The following is a 17,373-nucleotide window of genomic DNA, read 5'->3' as shown; positions in this document are numbered from 1 at the left end:
TAGTATACCTTGATTCGCTTATGTTGTAAAGTTTATTAAACGAGAATGGCTTAATTACCTTATTTATTTAATGTCATGTGACTGTTTCGATTAGACCTTTAAATAGGCTTATCGATAAAATTTTTAAGCCTGAGCGATATCGATATCTCGTAATTGCTATCGTTTATCTATCATCAATGCATTAGAGATGGTTGATATATTACACAGCTTTTGGAGTAGAGTCCGAAATACTCTTATTTGCCTATATGGTTGTAGGGTATAGAACCGAAAATGGCGAAAAAGTAAAACTAGCAACCGATAAATGCACAACAACAGAAATATATGTATGTATATACAACATGCATGCATTGAAGCGACCTTGACAAAACACTCCATCTCTCTCTCTCTCTCACCATACCCTTATGCGCACATACATATACTCACACAGGGACAGACTTGGTATATCAGTTGGTAGAAATTTTTCTTTTTTGCCTTTGCTCTAGTTTAGAGGTTTTTGTTGCTTCTTTTGTTGCTGTGTTTTGCTTGTTTGTTGTAATTAGTGCATGTAACATTTGAAAGGATATTAATTATTTTGATGGTGTGTGTGTGTCTCTCTATGAGTGTGTATGTGTGGGTGTGTGTGTGTTTGTTGGTGTTTACCTAGCATGTTGGACATTTTGCCAACATGTGGCATTGCATCAACTGACCCACTTGGTTTTTTTTTTGTTTTTTGTTGCTTCACCTCTTTTCTATATCCTCTTTCATTTTCTGCCATTTTCCGGTCCTTGTTGTGTATTAGTTTTCAACAATTTGAACAGTTTGTTTATCTCTCTGGGTTCGATTGTTTTTCCTTTTTCTTACTGTTTGAAAATTAATTAGATTTTTGTTAAATCAATGAAACTTCTTCAATTTCCATATCAATCAATGGCATGGCAATGTAATTGAAACAATTGAAACTATTTTTCTGCTTTTCGTATAACAAGAACAAAAAAAAAAATTGGAAATTATTTGTTTGGCACTTGTCATAACAGAAGCAGCAATATACATAAAAATTAAAAATCCACATTGCCAAATGGATAAAAAACAAATATATTGCAATCGAGAGAAAGAGAGAGAACAATGCGCAAGTGAAAACATACGAAAAATTTTCCTCAATTGCAATCGGCCAAACAATATGGAAACGGAAATGCTACGTTTTATTTACAGCGGTTGAACAATTGGGCAAACATTCGGAAATACGAAGAACACAAAAACAGCATGAAAATAAAAATCCAATTGAGGAACACGAAAAGGCAAAAGTTCCACCAGATGCAGATCATCATCATCATCATCATCATCATCATTGTTGATATTGTTACTGTTGCTCTTGATACTGGGTAAATAGAGTATAAATGGACAAACAACAAGTGAATTATTGTAATGCAAGTCATGTTGAATCTGTTGAAATCCATCCAAAAATCTTTCTAGTGAAGAAAGGGAGACGTAGTGGAAGTTTGCTCTCATCTCATCTGCTTGGCCAATCATCAGCATCATCATTGTCATCTCTACGTTTGAGTGCACACAGCAAAAGCAAAAGCAAAAGCATTGGCAATGGAAATGCAAAATGCATCGGAATGCGCTTTCTCCACTTGCCTTTTGTTTGAGCCCAACGATGCGTGGCTGCTGTGATAAAAGTAACCAAAAGTGCCAGGACAACGACAGCCAGGACGACAGCCTGCTGATCCACTTGACAGATACAAGTACGCAAGTTAAGTATAAAGAGTGTGCGGCTCTGAAACGTAACAAAAGTTACAAGAAAAACTGATCAATAATCGATTCATTCTAAGTAACTAGCATGCAAAGTTAGCAAAGAACGAACAAAACAACCTCAAAAAATGAAAAAAAAAGAAAGAAAGAAAGAAAAATCCAAATAAAAGCATTTCTGTTATATTTCAGCAAGTTCGCCAAGTTATGGAAAATATTGTGTTTCATTTTTGTTTAGCCAATTGTATTCAACTCTTTTAAAACAAAAATTTAATCTATATACGATGATCTGGTTTAATCTTTAAGATTCGGCAAGATGTATTCACTATGACAGCACTATGAAAGAAAAAATAACCTGCATAATTCAGGTTTAACAGCTCATGGATCCAAAACTAAATGGACTGATGTATAAGTGCATAGAATTGACAGTTTTCTTGTTCATAGACTACGGTTTTACGGTTGAAAGAAAAATTCTCAACTTAATGTTTGATTATTGTGCCGATGGCGTCAAGAATTTAAGAGTGACGATCGTTACAGGCAATTGGTAGCAAATTTGTCATATATTCATTATAGAGTTGGATATGTCTACTTTGGTCATTTATAAATGGTATCCCAAAAAGGTTGGTGAAGCTGTTGCTCAGTTACTTTGCAAAGAAGTACGATAAGTGTGTTTGTGTGTGTCAGTGTGTCTGTATGTATGTATGTATGTATGTTCGTATCACTTATTGAAGTGATGACAATTTTTGTTATTTGGCTTTTGCTCTCTTCTTTTTGTGCGAGAACCTTTGACATTGGCAAACAATAAAATTGCGTATACGCCCACGTGGCAAAGTCACATTAATCATTCGCACTGGTTTCTGTATGAGAAAAGTATAGCATACATTTCTGCGGTTTGCCAAATAAGCCAACCAAGAAAACCAAAAGAAATCCAACAAAATGCTTGGAAAGCGGTATTAAATTAATTGAAAACATGCTTAGATTATGTTTACCTAACAAAAAGCCAACATCAACACAGACAAATAGAAAGTTAGAGCAAGAGAGAGAAAGAGAAAGTGAAAGAGAAAGAGAAAGAGAGAGACACACACAGACGAAAAGTGCGTGTATGTAGAAAAAAAAAAGAACAACAAAAGGACTTCTTAATGAAAATTTTACCGAAAAAGAAATGAATCCTTTTAAGAAATTGGATTAGATACTTGGCTAAAAGAAAACAACACAGAAAACCAAAAATGCCACATTAACCTTACTTTGGTCTCTGTTTTTCTGTGGCTAAGCAATTTAATCGATAAAAGCTAATTCTCTAAAGTGACTACCAAAATATGAAAGGTTTGCAATTAGATTGAAATAAAATCTACCCTTTTTTTTACTCTTGTTATTTGCAAGTCAAGCAACTTCATTATCCTCCCTAGAGAAGGAGAGAGGGATAGCAAGATGACAGACAATTAGAATGGAGCAAGAGTCAGCTTAAGCCTTTTTGTGTGCAATGAATTGAAATAAATCGTGATCATTATATGAACTATGAGCATGTAGACTCTTTGCCATCTGCGTAAATTCTCGCACTTTCAATGGCCGATGAGTTGTCAAAAAATAAAAGGAATCACCGACAAATGGCAACAAACTTGCCGCCTGTGCATAATTGTTCGACAATATTGAAATAAGCAACCACACATACGCACACATGGATGGGTAAATGGATGGATAAAAACTGATGAATATTTTTGCTTCATCATCGATAGCCAATGCATCCATTGGCAATGCCAGTTAGCCAAGTGCCAACAACCATCAACCATCAACCAACAAGCAACAGTCAACACCCAGCAGGCAGCAGATGCGTGACTTGGCCAATAAGCCGTCAATGTTTGAGCCACAAATGGCCCACGAAATATGGCCCCCCCCCAAACAGAAAATGTATTCAAGAAACACAAAACGAATTGCCCACAGAGGGAAAACTTTAAAAAAGAAAAGAGATAACTTTTGTTACATTTCTAACTTGGTCACATAGGAGAATCGAATCAGTTGCTTACTTTCTCTAAGCAGTGAAAAATTTGTTAGACTTTAAAGTCTCCATAAAGATTTAACAAGGATTTAATAGTTGGTTTATTCTCATTTTTTTGCTCTTTCTCCAACTCTGCGTCTAAATGACAAAATCAAAACATTTTCCTTTTCATATTTTCATAAAAAATTATACATAGGTTGAGTGGAATTATGAAAAGACTGTCCTAGTCTGCTTAAACGACAGCTTAATGAACTTATCTCACTCGTCACTTACTCACTTCAAAAATTTATAATTACCAACATAATTACAATTACCTTTCAGGTAATGGCAAAACCACAATGGGGTTTTCCAATTATAAATTGACATCGACCTTTGCCATAGAAGCATTTCTCATTCACTTCACTTACTCAGGGAGATATTCGGGTTACTTCTGTATGTCATAGAACTTTAGATTCCACTTTCTTTCAAAATCGAGCTGGGTAAATGAGTTGGCTAATGAAACATCGGATCAGTTGTCCATAGATTCACTTGGAGATTGAGAGCCAAGTGCATGCAATTCTTTTTTCAATTTTTGTTACACAGTGTAATTGCATTTTAAATTTCTGTTGTGTATATTGTGCAAATGAAATTTAGGCAGTTAGTTTGTTTTTTTTTTTTAAGTCTGTACATATGGTTTTTTGTTGCTTACGTATATATGTATGTATGTATGTGTATACTGTCATTCAAGATGCAATCCCATTCGCATTTGTATTCGCAATTCGCACTACAAATTCATTGTGTGTAAAAACATGGTACACACTCACACCCAATTTTCTCCCCCTCTCTCTCTCTCTCTCTCTCTCTCTCTCTGTCTGTGTGTGTGTGTATCTCACAATCTCTGGTTGTCTCCAGTCACCAGTTTATAGTTTTCAGTCCTCTGCAGCTGCAGCAATGGCATTTTTATGCAAAACAACTGTTTGCTGTCAGCAGCACAGCAGGCGAGCCGGCGGGATGTTGGTCAACTAGTCGGTTGGTCGGATGTGGGGGTCGCTCAATCGAGGAGTCGAGGAGGACATTTGGGATGTTGGATGGGGGCAACTGAATTGGCCAACGTTGACAATTTCAGAAAGGCACAAAAAATTTTGTTTTCGCTTTAAGTAATACATGAAAATTGGATAACAAAAAAAAAAAAACACACTTTATCGAAATAACAATAGAAATTCATAGAATTTTGTGCGAACAATCAATTGTAATTAATTTTACTGCTCTTTAATTTAGTTTATTTGCCTGATTTGTTTGCCCAATTCATTTCGCGAACTACCTATGTAAACCTGGCCAACTTCCCAAACCCAAACTCACTTGCCATTCAATTGTTTGTTCCCTGCAAATGCAAATATGTACATATATGTTGTATGTATGTATGTGTGTATGTATGTATTATTGTCAAATGTAACATGAGTGACTGATTCGACTGAATCGATGACTATGCATGAGTGTGGATAGCTGGCTGATTGATTTGGTTGAGTGACTAAATGAATACGCATTTGCATAATATGTGTCCATAAAATTGATCAGATAATGCAGAGAAAGACATGGACTGACCAATCAAGGAGAAAAAAGTGTCAGTTGCAGATTAAACAATTGCAAGTGGATTTAAAACTGAGAACAATTGAGAAAGAGGACGACAAGGAATAATAATATTATTTAAATATTATATGTATATGTATTTCGCTTTGGGCCCTAAACAGAAGACCTGATTTCAATGAAAAGCGTCCGAAAGCGTGTGAAAGCGTTGAAAAGAACAATGGAGGAATTGTTTTGCATGAAAGGACTCGCTTTTGGGTAAATATTTGTATAAAGTTATTCAAAATTGTTGCAATGATTTGATTATTATCATTCTGGTTTTGAATGGCTGTTGGTTGGCCCATTGTGTTTGGGGCTTCTTTTGGGCTTACAAATTGCGACAAGAACTAACTAGGTATTTAAATTTAACAACTTTTCCCAACTAAATACATAGATTAGGGTATTTAAGTTTCATCGCAGCTCATCAAATCCTTTGCATTTTGTTTTTTAGTCCTTAGATGGGTAAATTGAAGACGTTGCTACTGTTGCCGGTACAGTCAAGTAGCGAATGTTTAAGCTGCCATAATTGGCTTAAATGTAAGCCAACTTACACACACACACACACACACACACACACGAACGCACACATACACAACTGATGGTTGCTCATGCCATTAAAAGCAAGTGGCTGGTGGAAGGCGGCAGAAAAAGAAATACATTAAAGAGCTTATGCTAACAATTAAATTATTTTTAAGCACTGCAAAGCAAAGCTCACAAAGGCCATACACACACACACACTCACACACACACGCACAGTTGGTTGTAGGAAAATGTTTCCACTGCGCTAATTTTAAATAATGCGCATACGCAACGCTGTTCAGCGTCAAAGCTAAAAGTGGCTCAAGTGGTGTAGGTGGTGTTGGGTAGCCAAATGTGGGTTGAAGGGTGTGGTTTAAAGTAAATGTTTGCTCTTACCCCACCACCACCACCACCACCCCTCTCTCTCTCTCTCTCTCTCTCTCTCTCTCTCTATATATATATATATATATGTTTGTTTGGGGTGTGTGTGTGTGTGTGCGAGTTTAATCAATTTGCTTGGCGGGCATTTGTTTCATTTTTCACTCCGTGTTATTTTTTTTTCTGCTGCTCTTGTCTCCAGGCGCACAAAAGTATGCTACATTCTTTTTACTTTTCCCTGGCTTATTTTGTATACCCTTGAAATGGTTTAACAGCTGGCAGTAATTCAAGGATTTGACATCAGTCAACATCATCATAATGGTGATAACAAGAAGGATTACAGAATGTATATGCTATAATATAACTCTTTATATGGCAAAATCTTCAATTAAAAGTACATTTGTTTTCAGAGTTTCTCAAAACAATACTCAAAGTTTACCCATAATACACAAGCGAAGCATTTCATTTCAAAAAGGGTTAAACAAACATTTAATTTTAAAGTCATATATACTTATAAGAACAGAGTTCGATTCGATATGCATGCGATTATATGCAGGTCCAAGTTCCAGCTCAATTCAAGAGGACCTCAAAACTATACTACAGAGTATGGAAACTTCGTTGCTTTGATTCCAAAAGTAGCAGCCTCTACAATGGCATCATCAGGATACCTTTTGACATTTATCGTTGCTCTATCATTGTTTAAAAATAAAAAAAAAGAAAAGGAAAATAAAACACAAACAAACAACAAAAGAACCGCACAATATTAAGCTGATTTTCAGCGTTAATGATAAAAGTTTTAGCACTTTCAAAATGGTAGTAGGTGGGTTAGGTGGCGTGGGGTGATGGCAAATACAAGTACATACACCCACAGTCAGGCTGTCGAGATAACGAGAGACGATGAGAGAGAGGAACACACACACACACGCACATTTCGTGTTTCGAATTAATTGTCTACCCTTGTCAGTCCTCTAGTCGTCACTCGTCACGCGATTCTTTTTCTTGGTCTTCCGCCTCGACGGAGTCCACCACAAAATGAATTATAACTATACGGGATTGAGTATGGGGAATGGGAAATGGGAATGGGAATGGGATGACATTTGGCCTCATGTCGCCGAGTGCTAAAGTCCTTATACATATATAGATTTATTTATATATTCTATTTGTTTCACTTTTGCTTTTAATGGTCATAAATGACTATGTGCATGCATCCTGTCATTCCTGCTGTTGCTCATCCATCACCAGCAGCTTTTAAGATTGAGGCATCAGCTGGTTGTCTGTGTGAGTGTGTGTGTGTGTGTATGTGCAGAAAAGCGGGTTAGCATGAAGGGGATTTGCCAAAAAAGTTTTCTACAATGGATAACCGACAACAAATTTGTTACAGGGCACAATCTTGAAGTTCCTTCAACTTTGACACATTTCTCTTTTTCTCTCCCCTCCTCTGTAATGACGTCGATTTAACATAACAATCAAACTGAAATAATTTTGTTTTTCTTTACTTTTTGCAGGTAAGTTTCACGCCAATAGGAAATGCCCATATGAGTAAGTTATGATCATGGTCAACTCATTTCTGATCTTAGCCCATTTGCAATTTCAATTAGGGCTCTGGCCAGGCTTTTGCCGGAAGGAGCAGTTTCATGTCAACTCCTCGTGAGTTGCTTGCAGAATGAAATTACCACAATTGCTGCCAGCTATGGACCAGCACACACCCAACGCCCACCAACATACACACACACATACATACATACATACATGCATGCCTTTAAGTCCTTGTGTCTGTGCCTGTGTCTAGTCCATGTTTGGCTTGGCAAATTCTCTTCATTTGATTTCATTTCGGTTTCGGTTTCGCTTTTGCGGTTTCTGTGGCCTCTGCAGCATCTTTTCTCGCCCATTCAGTGAATTTACGATTCGATGGACGTAGTTAGATAGACGAGGATGAGAAAGAGTAAGAGGATGAGTACCACAACGTACCAGTTGGGAAAAAAAAGGCAAAAGCCAGTCAGTCAGACTAGAGAGAGAGAGAGAGAGACTAGTGAGGGAACAGGCAGGGAACATGTGTAAATTTGACAGTTAAATAAACGCCAGTTTGTTTCCTCTCCCACCATCCCCTCTCTGTCATCCTTGCACCCTCTGTGTGTGTGTGTGTGTGTCTGTGTGTTATAAATTTGCGGTCAAAAGATTAAGCTGTTTGATTGCAAAATCAACAGCCACATAAAATGGATTAAAAATGAAATGTAGTTTTTATTGTAAAAGCCAACAAATATCGACATTTTCGCTAGCCTCAGCCTACATTGAGTGGTTTTGGGTGGTGCCCTCTAGTGGAGTTCGGCAGTCCAGTCTGTTTGATGATGAAAACTGTACCAAGGATTTGGTATCTCTGGCAATGAGCCAAATATCGCATTCTGATTGCTTTCTGTGGTATGCAATTAATGGTTTTGTCTCGATGAAACTGGCTTCTGCATTTGTACAGAGGGACACGGGAAGGGAAGGGAAGGGCAGGGCAGGGCAATGCGATCCGATGCCATGCGATGCGGTCTAGCAATGGAAATTGATTTGTGACAATCCTGATAAGAATGTGGCCAGAACTCCCAACAATACGACATGGATAGGGATGAATACTTTACACCAACTATGTGCCACTACTTGTTGCAAGACAAGGGCAAACAAGAGCAAAGGATTGAGCCAGAGAGTGAGGGAGGACCTATAAGATTTTGATTTGTTAAACTAGAACTAGTTTGGCAGTGGCACAATTAATTCAATTCTGTTTGTTACTAGATTGTTGAAATCGTCTCTGGCATGAGAAACTCATGTATTGATAAGCAATTTCATTATATATCTTGTACATTTATTTGCTAAAGATTTATTAGATGTAAATGGAGAATAAGTCATGTTTTCATGTTCTATGATCCTTTGGAAAAAAGTGGTAGACGAAGATATGGAAATCCCTCGTAGTTCTGTTTTACCTTTGCAAGAACACTTTTATGATACTGACTATAAACCATTTATTTTCACTTTAAACTATTTAAGTTCTTAGTTAAACTTATGATTGTAGTTTTTATAATCTATTTTTTAAGGCCATTTTATCTCTTATCCCATATCTCTTAAGCAAATGCATAAATCAAGGCATATTTTACCCGTTACCCCACAACATCCTCTGTCATCTACATCTGCCTAAGAATTATTCTCCTCTTGCTGAGGGACTCAGTTTTTGCTGTTATCATTATATTCAAATTTACATAATTTGTGTTTATATTTTTGCCGTCTGTGAGAAAATCTCAATGAATAGAAAGGGGAGAAAGGGAACAGGAACAGGAACATTGACTAAGGCAGACTTTGGGTGAGTTCAGTTGGATTTTTTCGAGGGCAAATTTTGGATGATGGCGGGCAAAGAGATGAAGAGGTTGGTAAACATAATCAAAGCGCACGAAAAAAAAAAAAAAAATATATATAAAAATAATAACAAGCAAAAATGTGACGCGGAAGTAAGCGAAACTTTTTTTTCTGCCCCCTTCTCCCTCTCTCTATATCTCTCTATCTGTGGAAACTTTTTCCTGAATTAAAAACAAAAAAAAAAAAATAAGTAGTCAAAGTGAAGGGACATAAAACAAAGCATGAACAGGATAAATATGTTTACTATTGCGCCCAGGGAGAGAATGAAAAAAATCCGACAAAAAACAAAGGGGGAAAAAAAGTGACAGCAAAAAGTCAAAAAACAAAAGCAAAAACAATTTTTTGGGTGAACATAAAAACACAATAGGGCAACGGACTTCAGTGCATGGCATTGCAGCTCTCTATGGACAACACTATAAATTTGAATTTGAATTTATAAACTTTAGTTTTTTGTATTTTCTAAAAAGGAAACCTCATTGTAATTAGTGGAAATATTCTGCAAACTGCTAATCAATTTCGAATATAACCTTTCTTTTTGTCCTTATGACAAAAGTGTATACAGAATGGAAGAAAGGACAAAAACAAAATTAAATGAGCACGAAATGAGTAAAAAACTTTCGACATTGTCAATTTGATTGCATTTCAGCGAGCTGTCATTTAAGTGGGGGTAAAGCCATCATACTCAATGACGATGCTAAAGATGATGGAGTAGCCACCAGACGAAGCGGAAAGTAAGTAAGCAAGTCAAATGAATAAATAGCATTCGGTATAAATTAAAGATGCAAAAACCATTTCGAAATGTCAAAGGCTAATGAAATGTGCTCAACTTCAAAGAGCTAAAGGATGAGTAAATATATATTTAGGGTAATATATCGAAACAAATTTATATTCGATATTATCTTGATAATGTTTATCAAGCACAACTTATATAACCTCGAACGGGCATATGTTTAAGGTTTATTCAATAAAAGTGTTAGGAAAAGTTGAAGCACCTTCTGGAGTCGGCAGATTTGCGTTTTCTTAAGTCTCGCAATTTCCTTTATTTTTCTAAGCGAAATGAAGTGTTTTTTTTTTTTTTTTTTGCGGAACTCAATTGATCAAATTTGCCAATCCAATAGGAAACTTGCATAAGAAAAAAGCGGAAAACTAGACATAACTTGACTGGGAGTTGGTTAAAGTAGGTCAGTAGAGAGGCACCTGGAAGCTAAGAAAATGAAATCCATGAAAGCAAATCGCATTTAGTCTCAAGCATACATTGCTTGCATCCTTGGCAACCGTTTTCTCAATTCTCTCTTTGGTTTGCAAGGCATGAATATTATTAAGTATACGCACAGTGAGCGCATCATCAATTTCGTTTAGGATGGGCAGACTAAGAGTAAAGTTAACTTGAAATTAATACATCTTTCATCGAGTTGGCTTCATTTAGTCTTCAATTATGTTAAGGTAATTGTTTATCATGAAACATTTGACCGTGCATTCGTCTACTGTTTACGTAGTTTGTACATTTGAAACTCTTTTTGTGAATCTCTCTCTTCTTGAAAACACATTTTAATTCGCTTTCGTATCAAGTTTCTTTTTGGGCTTTCGCCTACGTTTTGGGTTTTTGGTTTAAGTCTTGATATTTCCACTGCTTACCAAGCAGCACGCTCTGCATATTTTATCTAGTTATGTATAGTAGAAATATGTATGTTTTATATATGTGTATAAAATTTTATAACGCACAAGCTGCGTTATTTATGACATGTTGCAGAGTTTTTCTTCTTTTTTTTTTTTAGCTTTACTGGTGGTTGTTTTTCTTTTTCTTACTTTATACCCTCTACATTTGATGAATGGAATGGGTAAATTAAGCTTACTGAAATGCAGGAAACACTTTCAAATCATTTAGCCATTCGAAATTTCTTTTGATTCTCTCTCTTTCTCTCTCTCTCTCTCTCTCTTTAGAGATATCTTTAGTTGGAATGCAATTAAACCAATTAGAAAACAATTAAAGTTCGTTACTCTTTTGTGATAAAATGTATTTGTTATTAACTATAATGGAAATTCTAATGAAATGCAACAATTATCAATGATTTCTCTACACTGTTTTGCATAGTCGGCCGAAAAAGTCGGTCATCTATATGGAATATATATAATTGTGAGAAATAGTAGGTGTAGTGACAAGGCAGATGCCACTAACAAATGTGCCCAAGGTAGTTGGAATCTCTATTTCCTGCTCTCTTTCATGCCGTCTCCACTTCCGTATCCGTTTCCGTCGACTTAGTTTGGGGTTTTTTTTTTTCTTTTTTTGCCTTTTGAAGACGTACGAAGAAGGCAACGTGTTTCATTTGAGAACGAACGCACGAGTAACTACTGTCTGTCTATCTAAAAGCTAGAGAGTGCCATAATCATCACCCTTTCTGCCTTCCTGGCTTTGCTTTTGGCATTTTATTGTGACTTTTTATGATTATTGTGCCAATGTCTCTATCTCTCATGCCGTCTCGCTCTCGCCTTCTCTCTCGTTTTGCTGCAACTCCACAAATTTTGCGCTAGTTGTCTATGAGTGTATGTATATGCATAAATGTATGTGTAGTTTATATATTTATATTTTGAGCATGTCTGCTTTTTGGAGAATTTGTTTTATATTTTAATGAGTTGAGACACACACACAAACACACACACAGACACATAAAACCAACTGAATTGGAAATCTGCATGCTTCGTTGCCCCAAATAAATAAAAAGACGAAGAATATAAAACTCAACTGAAATGCCACAAACTGAGCACTATTGTTAAGGTATATTTTAAACTTTTGTTGTCTATCTTACAATTTTCTTGAAGATTTTCCTTTTAAAAGTAGCTACTCGTTGGTATCTCAGTGAGTAAAAGCAATTAAGCTAAATAAAAAAGCGAATTTTTTAATGGATTTACTTCATAAACTTAATAAAAAAAATCCACTTTATACAAAAATAATCTTGGCTATATCGATACCTCTTATATTCAAATAGCTATATAAATATAACTATATATATAAATCCAATTATCGCAAAAAACAAGAGACTTCAAAGTGAAAAAAAAAATGTTTAAAAAATATTCCCCTGAACATTTAAATTAAATTTCCGTTTAAGCCAAAAAGTCAATGGATAAAAAAAATTCGCGGGAGGTATGCATGTATGTCCATCAATGTGTGAAGGAGAAAGAGCTAGACAGATGTAGAGAGAGAGAGAGAGAGCAAGAGAGATGGAAGTCAAGTGCAAAACCAACAAAAATATTGAATATTCAAAATGCCGTGCACATTTTACTCACAACATTTTTAACAACAAAATATTGTACAAAAATAATTGCACGTCAGACAATGCGGAGAGCATTTAATTTAATCAAGTTTTCCATGCATATAAATAAAATATGTCAATCGAAACACAAATAAAGTAAAGAAAAAACAACCAACAGAGGCAGCCGAGGCAGCAGCAGGGCCAAAAGGAAAATGCAACGTACTGGCCATGGCTTATGGAATATAAGCGGATTTAAACTTGCTTCCCACACCAATACCAACACCAATACACCCACAAACACAACCATTCACAACCGCTGCAATCCGTTCTGAATGAAGCGAGTGATGGCAGCTGACAAGATAAATCTATTTGTCAATCTAACTCAGGTTAATGCTATACAGATATACATAGGTACATAGCTATACAGAAATACAGCTATGTAAAATAGCAAAACTATTGAAATTTAAGATCTCTATGCTTCAGCATTAAAAAAGCCAATGGACTTGAAACTAACTGTTCGAAGTCATTAAAAAGAGTTTGAAAATTGAAATTCAATTAAAGAGCGAAATACTTGTTATCCATTTTAATTACAATCGCAAAAAACAAGAGACTTCAAAGTGAAAAAAAAAATGTTTGAAAAATATTTGCATAGGATGATCTGAGAAATCGAAATTATGAATGCTTTTTCCTAGGAAGATCTGTTAATAAAAAAGGTTTTTTGTTTCTTAATGGAAGAAGTTACCTATCGCCAAATGAAACTTTCATCGTTGAGTCTTTAATCAATCCCTTCATCCATGGAATTGTATGGATCTCGAAAGTCTACTTAGCTTTTTACCTAACTAGATAAACTAAGACCTAGTAGTTCATGTAAATTAGTTTAGTTCAATTAGTTTGTGTTATTTGCATGAACAATATCTACAAGAGCTTCTTAACTATTTACTGAAGCTAAGAGTTTGGTTTGGGCAACAACTTTGCATACCCTCGAAAATGATAGTTATAAACTTTATTGCGAAGTAGTTAAAGCAAAAGGATGAGAAATGAACTGATCAAATATATAATGTGAAAAAAGGGCGTGAAATTTACCCCTTCTGATTCATAAATATTACAAGTCAATCGAATCACTTAAAAACTAACTAACTTTATTCTAAACAGAAGATCGAATGATTTCAAAAGAGCATACAAAAGTTGAAGTAAATCAAAGTAATTCCGATTCTGTTGGTTTATTTTCTTTTGTAATGTTTTCATTTCTTTCTCTTTTTTATCGATTATACAATGCATGCAGTTTACCATTTATCAGATGAGTGTATGCCTCTCTCACTCTCTCTGTGTGAGTGTGTGTGTGTGTGTGTGTGACCAACACGTTAGCTACTACCACAATTTATGCTGTAATCGAAAAAAAGGACATAAATGGCAGCGATAAATTGAGGTTAACGCGCCAAAGTCACGTTAGCACCAAGACAGAAAGAAAAAGGCCACCCAAAAATGAGAAAAACCGCTCGAAATCGCTCGAAATGTGCCACACGATGGCCAACACCTGGCCCCATCTCAACATCTAGCAAATCCACTACCTTTCGGTTTTCTTTCCCCCCCACCCTCCTCGTCTTGGTCTGTGCCTTTTCCTCCCTTTGCTCATTCTTTACAGTTTTTTTTTTATTTGGCTGAATTCTGCTTTTAAGTGAAATTATATTAAGTGTGCGGACGCTGAGAATTTGCATGAGATTTTCGTGTTTCGCTTTTGGTTTGCTTTCACGTTTTCTTTCTTAGTTCCTTTCGCTTTTCGGTTCCTGCCCAACCGCATTTTATTTCAAATCTCCTCCTTTTTTTTTTTTTTTTGGCAGAAGGTACAAACAAAAAGGTCATATCATAAAGAAAACACTGTGAACCGATTTTAATGTAAAAATTTCCGATTCTGAGACATGAATATGAAATTTGGGTTGCTGGTTGCTGTTGGCCAACCAAAATTTGAGTAAAATATTAATTAATGAGCGCACTAACTTGGAAATTCAAAGAGGCATGGAAAATCAAGCCTTATGATAGTCGAAACTGCAATTGTTGGCCACAGATTGATGTTCAGGGCACGGGTTAACCTCTGTAAACTTAGCAGTCTCTAAGCCACTCAAATTACAACTGACATATAGACAGAAATTCTGTTGGATGGCTGCGGGGGACACATGATTTTGCCTATGGTGCAGCTTTTGATATGCATTCGCACATCAATTTGATGTATGTACACCTTTTTGACTTGGCTTTAGTATTGTTCAAATTGATTGTTTACATTAAACTATTGGCAAAGTATGTATTGACGGTGAATGTATGTTGATAAATGGAGTAGGTATTCGATATTCGATTGAGAATAAAAGTAATTTGAGAATTTATTGTTCAAATATTTGAATTATTTGTGCAATTTTATGGCCATTGCTGGTCAAACAAAGCGCCATTTTATCGATGCGCACACACACACGTTTATACATTCACTTTTCGTTTGCGTTGCCATTGAAGGATTTAACTGTTAAAAATTTGAAATAAACATTCACTAGCAACTCGAAAATGTTGCCTACTTTTAAGGGCTGATGCATATGCACACAGAAAGCAAACGAAAAAAAAAAAAAGAAAAAAACTGCATTGGTTTTGTAGGCAAAGGATTCGAACGATGGATGATTCACATTCATTCAGTCACTTGCCTGTTGTTGCTCATCGGCTTTTCATGTTGCTATTTGTATTTGTATTTGTATTGCCTTACCACTCTTTCGTCCTGTCATCCTTCTTCTTGTCTGCCTACGCATCACTCCAATCATCTGTGCAAGTGTATCTGTGTGTGTGTGTGTTCGTTGGCGCATTATTGAAAGGATTTTGCGGTTTTTGGGCAAAAGACGCAACTGGGACGCATCGAGGCAAAACCAACAAATAAATGGGTGGAAAAAAACAAAAACATCAAGCGAAAGAGTAAAACAAACAGTTCTTAAATATTTGATAAACCTTACTCTCTTGTCTGGCAAATGCGTCAACAGTGGTGCCATCGCTTATGCTATTAAATTAAATTATCAGAATTTAATGTAGGTACAAACAATATGCAAAAGTGATCTATCTAGTCAAAAACAGACAAAGACCTACGCTTTGGACTCTGTCCTTTGTTAGCCTTTAGCTTTCGATACACTTGTTAAAAAGAAAGAGGGAGGGGGAGAGAGAGAGAGAGAGAGAGAGAGAGCATGACTTCATATAGGTAAAGTTGTGTGCATGCAAGAGATTTCTATGAGCTTCCCATGGGAGATATAGACATCTAATTCTGTTGTAAACCAGAAACTTTTGTTTGCCTTCGATTGCAAAATTGATTACTCGACGGACAAACCAAATGGTTAACAAGTCTCACACACACACACACATACACTGATTGTGAGCTCACATCGCATGCTGTAAATGTCATATATGTAATTGGGTTTTCCGAGAGCAGAGCATCATATTTAGCCCTTCCTTCAAGCCATTGTTTTCGAAATGCAACTGCTTTGCGTATTATGAATTTTAGGCATTGTCTTTTAGCTTCAAATTCAGGTTTATACGTACTACATATTACGCATACGCACAGTGGGCGCAAATGACATTTGCATTAACGTATTACACATTGAATTGTATTGATTGTGAGATTTATTTGCACAGTAATTAAGTACTTTGGCCTTCTCCCTTCATCTAATTGACAGCAATTCAACAAAAACTTGAACTAACCTGTATATAATCCACTTTCAGTCAGCTAATTGGATTTTCAAATTAATTGATTTATGACTGGGCATTAAGGAAGTGAGTAACCAAGTAACTGCCAACATTTAATAGGCCACTTAATTGGTCTTAAATTCCTGAGGTCATTTTCACATTTACCCAAAAGCAACAACAACAACAACAACAACAAAGGAGTAACAAAAAAAAAAAAAGAAAACACAAATCCAACAACATACACACACGTAACTCGCACACACACAGACCGATAGACTTTAATCCCCTTTGAATTCGAGTTGGGGGGGCGGCTTTAGTAATTTTAGTTTGCGTCAAGTATGAATACAAAATCAAAGCAGAACACAAAAATGTTGGCTATGCCCGTAGAACGTGTAAGGACACTCAATTAAAGGCGCCCATTCATAAAACTGGCACAGCCAAAGGCAGAAAGCCATAAGACGACACCATGGCGTACATCGCATCGCATCGCATAGATGTTGCCATCCAAACTAAAGGACACTGATATGCCTAGATATATATACATAGAAGGTAGATGGTGGGGTAGATGGGAGGAGGGATGGGTGGTGAAGTGTAAGGTGGCATAGATTATGAATTACTAATAGGGCAAACTGTTGGAATTTTCGCACGCCCCAAAACAACACCTTTTATCCAAGAGTCTAGCATTCCCTTCCATTGGGCCTTCAATGTTAGAGTTGCCGCCTTTATAATTATGTGTCCCATAAAATGTTTTCACATCTTTCTCTATCTCTTTCTCTCTGTGTCTCTTTTTACTTCCGTTTCTCGCCCACTTTGTGTGCGTAT

The 17,373-nt window shown here is 36.2% G+C and overlaps 1 protein-coding gene across 3 annotated transcripts in view; it reads left to right on the top strand.

Moving 5' to 3' along the window:
- The window catches only part of LOC6641088 (myb-like protein H), an 80,542-nt gene that overhangs the window by 14,218 nt on the left and 48,951 nt on the right, over positions 1-17,373 (top strand). The window lies entirely within an intron of this gene.

Source organism: Drosophila willistoni (genome assembly GCF_018902025.1).
Source record: "Drosophila willistoni isolate 14030-0811.24 chromosome XL unlocalized genomic scaffold, UCI_dwil_1.1 Seg141, whole genome shotgun sequence".
NCBI lineage: Eukaryota > Metazoa > Arthropoda > Insecta > Diptera > Drosophilidae > Drosophila > Drosophila willistoni.
The sequence above is the reverse complement of the archived record's forward strand: the minus strand, read 5'-3'. Positions and strand labels throughout refer to the sequence as shown.